Here is a 10185-nt window from a genome sequence, read left to right as displayed (position 1 = left end):
AACTAACACGGTGCCATGTTTATTCATGCCTGATTGGCTTGTGTTTTTCACTGAGGGTCCTCCTTAACCTCCTTTGGCTCCTAATGTCCCTGGGTCCACCCCAGCCCACCCGGTGTGACTCTGAGCAAGTCAGCACCCTGGGGGCCTCGGTCTCTATGTGCCACAGCGATGGATGCCCGAGACGCCCCTACTCTGAGTGTCCTCCACTTCTGTGCCTTCAGAACCCCAAAAGTCTTTCCTGGTGACATCGGCCTTTCTCCATCTTTAGGAAAGCGTCGGAACACACAGATCAAGGAAGGCTGACACTGGCCTCTTTAACAGAAGTCTGAGCCTCTGCTCCACTGGGGCGGGGGTGGGGTGCTGTCAGTGTGCATAGCTGGCCGAGAAGGGGTCTGTGGGGTCCATCCAGGAGCTCCACCTTGTGTCCAGCTGTGTGCCCTGGAACGCACTCCTTGCCTCATCCTGACCCTGCAGTGCTGGCTTTTGCCAGCCGAGAAGCCCCAGGCAGGAGACTGCATCGGTCAGCCCAGAGAGGAGCTCTCCCACACCTCAGCACTTCCTACCCTCATGTGGGCATCCAAAGTGGGGCTCAAGAGACTGGGAAGGGGGTACCCCACAGCCAATCCTGCCTTCCTGGAGGAAAATTCCACAGCTTGCCCTCAACTGCTTTATGTGAGCCAAGTCCTCATGTCTCCACATCACACTAAGAGAAGAGAAACTCTAGAGAAGGTGAGACTGGAGCCAACATACTGATCCTTCAGCAAAGGCTTGTCCTGGCTTCGATGTTTCCAATGTGCTCCTCTGACTCTCTTCATCCAGTAACTCACTCTTGCCTGACATCTGGGCTGGAGACCCCTGAGGCCAGAGAAATCTCCCCTGAACCCTCACACTTCATCACCTCCAATTCCACTCTCACCCTTAGGATGGTGATGATGGTGGTGATGGTGATGATGGTGAGGATGATGGTGGTGATGATGATGGTGACAGTGGTGATGGTGGTGATGATGATGGTGACAGTGGTGATGGTGGTGATGATGGTGATGATGGTGGTAATGATGATGGTGGTGATGATGATGATGGTGGTGATGATGATGGTGGTGATGATGATGGTCACAGTGGTGATGATGGCGACAGTGGTGATGGTGGTGATGATGGCGGTAATGATGATGGTGGTGATGATGCTGATGGAGTTGATAGTGATGGTGATGGTGGAGATGTGGGAGTCATAATGCATAGGTTCAAATTCTGGTTCATGAATAAGTTATGTGACTGGTCCAAGTTATTCACCCTCATGTACTTCAGTTTCCTCATTTATGAAATGAGGATTAAAAAAGAATTGATCGGGGTGCCTGGGTGGCTCAGTTGGTTAAGTGTCTGCCTTTGGCTCAGGACATAATCCCGGAGTCCTGGGATCAAGTCCCGTGTTGGGATCCCTGCTCACCAGGGAATCTGCTTCTCCCTCTCTTCCACTCCTCTCCCCACTCATGCTTGCTCTCTCTCTAATAAATAAATAAAATCTTTAAAAAAGAATTTATGTCGTTGGGTTGTTATGACAAATGTCTAGATAGAAAGATAGTACCTTTGCAGGTGAGAAGCACTAGTAAGAGCTAACTATTATTGTCATTGTCATCCTCCCCTGGGTCAGTGTTTGATCGAGCGCGTGCAAATAGCCCACATCAGTCCAATGAGAGTGAACCCTGGGATTTCAGCGGGACTGTCTTGCTGGGGTCACTACCCTGGGAGAGTGTGATCTTGGAGACTCAGTTCAGGGAAATGTTGCCACACCAGGTGTGAGCCTGGCTAAGAACAGGGCCAACACAGAGGACAGCAGGACTGATGGTGGGAGGCAGGGTCCTGGGGGCATCATCTGAATCCCTGGTGCGTTTACCCTTCTCAGCTACATGACCAACGTCTCGTCCTGTTTCTCAAGCTAGTTGAGTTGGGTGTGGGTTCTTCCCAACAGGAAGGGCCTGCTGAATGGCCCTGAGCTCTACAGAGCTCTGGGGGCAGGTCATATATGAAAGATGAGCCAGGTGAGCTCTGAAGAGTGGGGTGAGGAGGAAGAGGACGACCTGGCAGTGGGTGGCAGCTTGACCTTCTTCAAGCACGGTGGCCAGGCTGCACAGCTGGCCACCTCTTGTGCCCCTCCCGCCCAGGGCCACCACGTACACCCACAGTGGTGGTCCCTTGCATGAGTTCAGCAGCGCGGAGCACTCAGGCTCTCCAGCCTGTGTTTGGAGTGACAATTTTCAGCCTGAATCTCTAAAGGTCATCTCGGATCAGGCTAAGTCATTGTTCAGGGAATTCTCTGGAAGTGCCTGGAACAAGGCCTGAAGAGTCACCTGAACAGACAGACGAGGACATCCCGTGCCACAGATACCTGTGCATATAGGCAGGAGACAGAGGGCGAAGCTCGCAGCTGGAAAAGAAGAGGGAGGGTGGGGACTGCGGCAGAGGAAAGGTCCTATCTGCCAGCAGGAGTTGCAGCGACTGGGCCATTGACCTCCTCCCGCCAAACAGGGGACCTGCAGCAGAACTCAGATTGGGTTCGGAATCTTTGAAACAGAGACTCTGGGGCTTAGGCAGGGATGGTGTACGATGTCTCCCACGGAGGGCTCAGCACAGAGTGGGTGCTCGGGAGGAATGCTGACCTGAGTCGACCCGGCGCTCAGCCCTGTGTGTTCTCCGAGGGGCCAGCAAACAGGGTTCCTGCGTGGGAGTCCGGAGGGTCACACAACGAGGAGCCGCAGCCCGTGTGCCCTGGGTCCCGTCCACACACCGCTGCGGAGATATCCACTGCTGACAAATACCGGTGCGCCCTCCCTTCCTGGCCTCCCCGGTACCTGGGGGCCCCTGACACCGCTCTACCACGTGTCAGCTCGGGGAGCAGGTGTTACAAGTCGGGATGTACCCTCTCGGGCTCCGTTTCATAGCTGGGGGGATGACAGACCCCCCCACGCGCCTGGACCCCTAAATGACTACGTGGAGCGGAGCCCCCACCCTCATCCCCAGCGGGTGGGTGAGAAATAGACCGGTACTGAGGGGCTGGCGGTCAGAGCAGTCGCTGCAGCGTTACCTGCTCCATCACGGCCGGGATGTGAGTGAGCAGTGGAGCGGGAACAGCGACCACGCAGCAACAGCGCCTGGCCACGGAACCCGGCCCCACGGGGAGCTCACACCTGCTCCCTTCATCGGGTGCTCACCCTGCACCCTCCCAGGACGCCCTCCTCTGCCTTCGTCCAAGTCAAGGCTGGGCATCTGGGAAAGAAGCACTGACAAATGCAGATGCTGTCCTGCTTCTCTCCAGGCTTCCCATAACCTTAGGTCCACCCTGAAGCCCCACAGAGCTCAGAAAGTGTTTGCCGGATAAACCAAGAGACAAAGGACGTGCCTAATGGCGGCCACTGCCTGCACTGAGCAGACGGTTGGTGGCGTCAGCCCTGACCGAGGGCAGCCAGGAGCCTGGGGAGGAGTATCAGGCTTCAAGGCATGGCTCTGTGTCCTGCATGGGCTTTTCATAGGTAGCAGGGTCATCTTAGACAGCACTCGTTCAGGAAGATGTGCTTGTGGCAGAAAACTCAGCACGAACTGGCTTAAGCCAAAACAGAATGTACTGAATCATGTGTCCTTAAAGTCCATGGGAAGATGACTTCAGGTACAGTGGGGTCCAGGAGTTAAAAATGTCTTCAGGACATGGTTCCCTCTGTCTCCTTGCTCAGCTGCCCTATATGTGAGATCCATTCCCCGGTAGGTACTCCCTCCCCTTGTGATGGCAAGATGGCAGCTAAAGCCCCCCCCCCGACACCTGCCTGCCCCCAAAACCCAAGGTTAAGAGTGATCTTCCCTTCCAAGCGTGACCACCCATCCCTGGACCAATCACTGAGGACAGAGAAATGGGATATTTCAATTGGCAAAACTTGGGTGTTGAGCTCACACCTGGAGCAGAGATGGTGTTAACACCTCCCTAATTTCTATGAATGAATAAGGAGAGGGAGAAAATCAGGGTCCCGTTACCAAAGTCGGCATGACGGCACATGCTCACTGTCCACCAAACAGCCCCACATGCCCTGCCCCCCTGCCCACAGCCCCATGCTGTTCCATAAGGGGCAGAAAGCCCTTGACCCTGGAAAGATGGGCCTCCTTCCCCCGGCCTTACGATGAATCCCTTCCAGTTTAAGACAGTCATAGTAAATCCCACCCCTCTCTTTGCTAGATTTTCATTTTCCCAGAGACATTTACAATAATTAATAGCCCTGAGACTCTGTTCTGGTCAATGAGAACTCCTGGGACTGGCACCCAGTCTGCTGTCCTTCTCCACATGGGCCTTTGGAGTGAGCACATGATGATTGGAGACGCAGCAGCTCTGTTGTGCCTATGAAGTACCAAGTAAGAAGAGCAAAGGCCAGTGCCGTGAGCCACATTGTTTCTCGACTGTCACATGGGTAACAAACTTTCCCTGTAGGGAGAGTTGCTATTAAGAATTGGTAACACCACCACCTACCCGATAAGACTTGTAGAGATAAAACGAGTTTTGGGGAAGTGTCTGGTGACAACTCTTAGTGCCATCACTGTCACACCAGCACACTGTGCTTCCTCCACAGGAAACTGCTCTTGGCCCCGTATTCCTCCCCAGCTACCGTCCACATCATGTTCCCCTCCGCAGACACACTCACTGACCTCACGCCCACGGTCACTCAGTGGTGGCTTCCACCCCCTCTATGCTGCAGACACTGACAAATACAAGGAACCGGGAACGTGGGGTGTGATGACCTGCAAAGTACCCGCTTCCACTGGCCGACCACAGGCCCTGGGGGGCCATGTCTGCGTCCCTGGAGATCACCACACCCTCGCTGCACCGCACAGACGTCCCAAAAGTCACCCGCGGCTGGCTCCTGAGGCCTGGCCTGGCAGAGCGGAAATGTCTCAGTCCCCACGTGGTGGGCTCCTCACAGTCCGCGCCTGATGGCAGCCAGCCACCTCGGAGCAGCGAGGAGCAGCGAGGCGAGGTCCTTCCCGAGTGCGCCTGCACGGCCCCGTCACGCATCATCCCCATCTGCGGCCGTCAGCTGGTGCACAAACTCCGGGATCCCAGCAGCTTTGGACAATGCGTGCATATGGGTTCTATGTCCGAAGGTCGGCGGTGCCCGTTCCTGTCAGCTGGACTCGCGCTGGGGTGGGCGTGCCAGGCACCGTAGCCGCAGCAGTGGTCCCTGGCATCTGGGGCCAGCAGGGCCGGCCTGGTGGTGCCCTCCTCAAGGCCACGGCTGAGGTACGGGACAGGAGGCAGAAACACACAGGTACACCTCTGAATTCCCACTGTGGAGTAAGGGAGTTCAGGTCTGGGTTTCTGTCAACTGCAAGGGGAGGAGCCCCGTGAGTTCCCGGCACTTTGAGGACTCTCCTCCCTCCCAGAGGCTTACCCTGCTGTCCACACAGCTCACACCAGGTTCAGCTTGGGGGCCTCCCTGCCTTGAAAACGCCCTGCAGACACTGGCTTCTCCAGGAGCCTCCCCCACTCCCCCAGGGTGAGGCTGGCTGGAAAGTGCCCTCCAAGGACTACCAGGAGGCTGGGATGCCCGCGGTCCTCCAGGCAAGGAACCCTCAAAGCACACGTTGCTTACAGCTCCCGCGCTGTGCGGGTGCTGAGTCAGGCCCAAGGCCACTCTTCTGGAGCTGACGGGTGCTCACGAACCGGAAAGTGCACTGAGACAGCAGGAGAGGATGCCCGTGTGGGGAAGGCCTCCGGTCTCGGGGCACCATCCGTGGGGTTGGGCCCCGGAGCCTGGCCTTCCGGCACAGAGGGACGGGGTGGTGGGGACAGCATGCTGGGTGTGGGCACGTCTCTGGGGAGGATGGCAGCAGCTGTGAAGATAGTCCAGACAAACCCAAGCTCCCGAGCCAACCTCTTGCCACCTCCACCCACGCGACACAGCTATCCTGCAGACCTACTGCCTCATCGGGACCAAGGGGTGGAAGGAGATGGCAGGATCCCTCGGGCTGCAGGCCTGGAGGTGCCCACGCTGGCGTGGGGGCAAGGGACTGCGGATCCTGACTCCGTGTGTGACGGAGGCAGACCCGGGTGCCTTGCTGGCCCTCTGGAGAAAACTGGTCCTGCGTTCACTTCTCCTGCCTGAGCACACACCAGCTTCCCACATGGGCACCCTGCTCGGCATGAAGCCACCAGCCGGCCTCTGGGAAGAAATGACATCGGCATCAGGGCTGATGAAGAGGGAGGGTGTGGACAGACCGGGGCAGGATGTGGGTAGCCCCCAGGGCAGGAGCAGGCTCAGAAACTGACCGCAGAACAGATCCTGAGGAGCGGGAATCAGGGGAAGGGGCACATCTGGGATGGGTACCCCCGAATATCAGTCTCTTGGATACCGTCCTGAAGACAGATTGTAGTTCCAGGAACAGGCTGTGACAAATGGGAATGTAGTCCCCAAATGCTCACTTCCTCTCTGTTGCAGAACCACACCCATTCTCTGCCCGCGGGATTCTGCCGTGCCCCCCCCCCCCGCCGGGGCAGGCGTCAGCTTCCTACCCCACGTAGGATGGTCTTAGCCACCTGCCATGCCTTGCACAGGATGTGAACAGACAAGATGCAAGGCCTACAGCATAGATTTTCAGCGTGCCTGTGTGGTTTGGCTTGGCCCTCTCAGTTTTGTACAGAGAAGGCCCCAGGTAGTTCACCTCTTGCTACCTGCATCCCAGAGAGAGACTTAAACCTAGCCCACAGTCTGGAGCAGAGCCCCTCAGGTCAACCTACAGCCCTGGGAGCAAGAAAACAAAAAACTGGTGTTGTAAGTCACAGGGATTCTGTGAGCTGTTTGTTATGCCACATTATCCCAGCAGGAGCTAACACACCTGCCCATTCCTTGGCTAGGGGAGGGATGGGCATCTCAGTGAGCCGACCTAGCCTGCGTCCATGGAAGCCATCTAAGTATCCCAAATGCACTGAAGGGCTCTTACCTGAAGGAGGGGGAATGCATACTGGGGTGCACGGTGGAGCTGACCTCTGGTTCATAGATGCGGCCCCAGGGGCCGGCCCGCTAGCCAGAACGCATCTTCTGGCTGTCACCCTGCAAGCAAAAAGCATGCTTGAACCCCAAAGGAGCAGCGGGCTCTGCTGATTTATAGGGCCTGAATCGGATCTGTGAGAGCAAATTGAATTTTGAATAGAATTTCATGTCAATTAACTTTGCTCAGAGCCTTACAGAAGCACAGTGACTCTCTAAAGCAGAACCAAACAGTGAAGATTGATGGGGCTGACAGGCCGTCCTGGAAGCAACTAATTAGCGGCCAAGCCTCCCCGAGCTCTGCTGGGGAGGGCATTGTGCTCTGTGCAGTGACCAGGTGAGGGCTGGGTTTCAGGCCACAGGGACGGTGATGGTGATGGGCCAGCCCTTCCACGCAGGCTGGGGGTGGAGAGAGGCTTCTCTCTGGCAGAGCTCCCAGCTGTGGGCAGGGACCCTCTGCCCTTACTGCACCAGGGAGGACCTCAGGGATGGGATGAAGTGGCAGGAGAGACCTGAGCTGGCAGCAGGCCAAAGAGCCAAGCCCCCGTGGCCTGGAAGGGAGCTGGTGAGGTGGCCAGAACTGGGGCAACAAGAAGAGGGAGGATATCATGGCCGTCAAGAGCCAGGCCCTGAGGGTGGGGATTGTGTGGGGGAGGGGCAGGATCCCATTCTTAGGGACACTGGTGGCCGCAGAAGTGGCATGAGTCTGCAAGCCCTACTGGATGCCAGGTGCTGTTGTGGCTCCGAACCCCGTGGTCCCCAAAGTGTGGTCCCCAGACGTGCAGCCTGTTTGTTGGACATGCAAATGTTCAAGCCCCACGTGGGAACAGATGAATCGGAAACTCTGGGGCAGGCCCAGAGATGCGTGCCAACGAACCTCCCAGTCCCACGTGACTGACAGTTTCAGAGCTGGAGAACTCGCTGAACCTTCAGGCCACCCATTGCGGGCCACAGTCATCACCTCCAGCCCTGTTTTGGAGAAGGGACCCCAGGGCAGAAAAGCGAGATCATTCCGCTTGCCTTGTGGGAGGAAGCTGGGGACAGACAGTCTGGCTCTATGACTGCCCCGCCCAGCGCGGGGATTGTTCTGGCGGGTATGTGTGTGTGTGTGTGCCTGTGACAGGAAAGGGCCCATAGGAAGCCCCAGGCTGGCGCAGGGCTGGTCTCTGCCCCCTACAGAGCAGGTATGGATCCTGGAAGCTGCCCTCGGAGCAGACCTTGGACCCAAGGGCCTGTATCCAAATGAAATCCTGAAATATTATCCTGGGACACCCTCCAACGCCCACATTTTCTGGCCTTCTTTCTGGTCCTCAGAGGGGAATTAGGGTAGCGGGAACACAGAGGGACCGATCTGGGTCCATTTCTGTCTTCCTAATGAGGTTCTTACAGCTCACAAGGGATGATATTGGAGGAGTCAGTTTTTCACGACAAAACCTGGAATGGGAAGAGGTGCAGGGGAACCCTGCCCCCACCCTGGTAAGGCTAGGAGAGGGTTGCTGAGGGCCCAGAGCGGAAACAGCCCCAAAGAGGGGCCGGGGTGGCCTGGAGGCTGGCAGTCCGGGGCCTGAGAGCCCCAACCCCGTGTCTAGAAGCTTGTAGAGCTGCCTTTCCAAGGACCACCAGGGACAGCCTGGCCAACGGGGCGCCCAGACCACCTGCCTCCCTGCCTCCCACACACTGGGGCCCTAGGCCCTCCAAGGGACAGGGTGATACAAACTGAAAGCCCAAGTCCCTATATAGGGGACAGTGGACCCCCCCCCCACATTGCCCAGGGCAGCACTTCCTCACTGAGCAAGGGGGCGCCTTCCAGAGCTCATCTACTATGTTCCCTTCAGTCTCCACACAGTCCAGCAAATGTTACCCTGCCTCAGTGCCTTTGCATGGGCTGTGCTCTCTGCAGGGAAACATGGTTCCCCAGGTCTGTGCACCGCCAGGTCCTTCTCACCCTGCAGGTCTCAGGTCAGATCTGCACTTAGGCATTCTGGGACTACCCAATACTCACTTTCTATGACACCTCCCTATTCAGTTAGCTTTGCGTTATCATTAGATATCATGTTATTTGGCTCTGTGTTCATGTTCTCTCCCACTTTCAAAAGGACTGTCCATCATATCCACTATAGCCTCACTAGCAGTGTCTGGACTTCGTGTATTTGTTATGTCTGTGTTGAGTGAATTAATGATCTTGGGATGGAAGAAAACAGCCTCTCCCCACCTGCATGACCCTCCTTCCTCCAGGAGGTCCCCTGTTGGTGAAAGAGGAAGTGCACCATTATATCTCGCTTTCGACTCTCCAGCGCCCCTTCCCTTCGGTTCCTGCTCTCCGGTAGCGCTCGATGGGGAGTAACCCCGGCAGCCCAAACCGCTGTCTCAATGCAAACAGGCAGTCCCGGGGCCTCAGTGAGGGTGTATTCTGGGGTCTGGAGCTCTGGTCTAGGGAGGGCTGCCCCACTCTAAAATCTGAGCAACCTGACCCTGAGAGGGAGGGGGGTAGACTGCGCCTGGAACTGCAGCAGCCAGGTCAGGGCTCCTCCCCGGCAGGCGGCTGTGAAGAGCCCTGGGAGCTCAGAGCCTGCAGGAGATCCCCAGCAGGAGAGGGGCAGGGGGCCACATGGAGACAGCTTGGACTGGGGTGCAGGGTAGTGGGAGGCCAAGAACTGTACCGGGCCTTCACACGCTCCGTCTCCGGGCAGAGGCAGTCCGTCCCCCTTCTACACACATCCCACGCGGGCAGGACTTCTACTGTCTGGGAGAACTCCCCCAGGGAAGACCCCACCCCAGCTCGGGTGTGACGGTGAGCTTGCCGCTCAGCCCACGTGTCGGGTTTAGCTGGAGAGCCCCCCGCCCCCTTTTCCGGGGTGAGACCGAGGCTGGAGAAGGGCAGAGACCCCTGGACCCTGCACCTCCCATCCAGTGGCTGGCAGAGGGGCGGGAAGGGGCGCGGCCTTCCAGCTCCCCCCCCCGAGGGGCGGAGCCTTCAGGGTTGGGGGCGGAGCTCGGCACGCGCAGCGCGCACGGGTCCGGGCCTGAGGGGCGGAGTCTCGTCAGCCGGGGGCGGGACGGGGCCGACCTGGGCGGGGCGACGGGCGCCTGGGGCGGAGCCTTGGCGGGCCCTGTCGGCGGCGCGCCGGAGAGGCGGGGCCAGGGCGCGGTCGGGGCGGGGACTGGGCGG

General features: G+C 57.9%; 1 long non-coding RNA gene across 1 annotated transcript; it reads right to left on the bottom strand.

Moving 5' to 3' along the window:
- Positions 1-5815: 5815 nt before the first annotated feature.
- Positions 5816-9468, bottom strand: LOC117795273. Its single transcript, XR_004619189.1, has 3 exons — positions 9229-9468; positions 6970-7079; positions 5816-6191 (listed from the first exon to the last, which is right to left on the bottom strand). It is a non-coding gene; the product is annotated as an uncharacterized LOC117795273 (long non-coding RNA).
- Positions 9469-10185: the final 717 nt, after the last annotated feature.

This window comes from Ailuropoda melanoleuca, chromosome 12 (genome assembly GCF_002007445.2).
Source record: "Ailuropoda melanoleuca isolate Jingjing chromosome 12, ASM200744v2, whole genome shotgun sequence".
Lineage (NCBI taxonomy): Eukaryota > Metazoa > Chordata > Mammalia > Carnivora > Ursidae > Ailuropoda > Ailuropoda melanoleuca.
The sequence above is the reverse complement of the archived record's forward strand: the minus strand, read 5'-3'. Positions and strand labels throughout refer to the sequence as shown.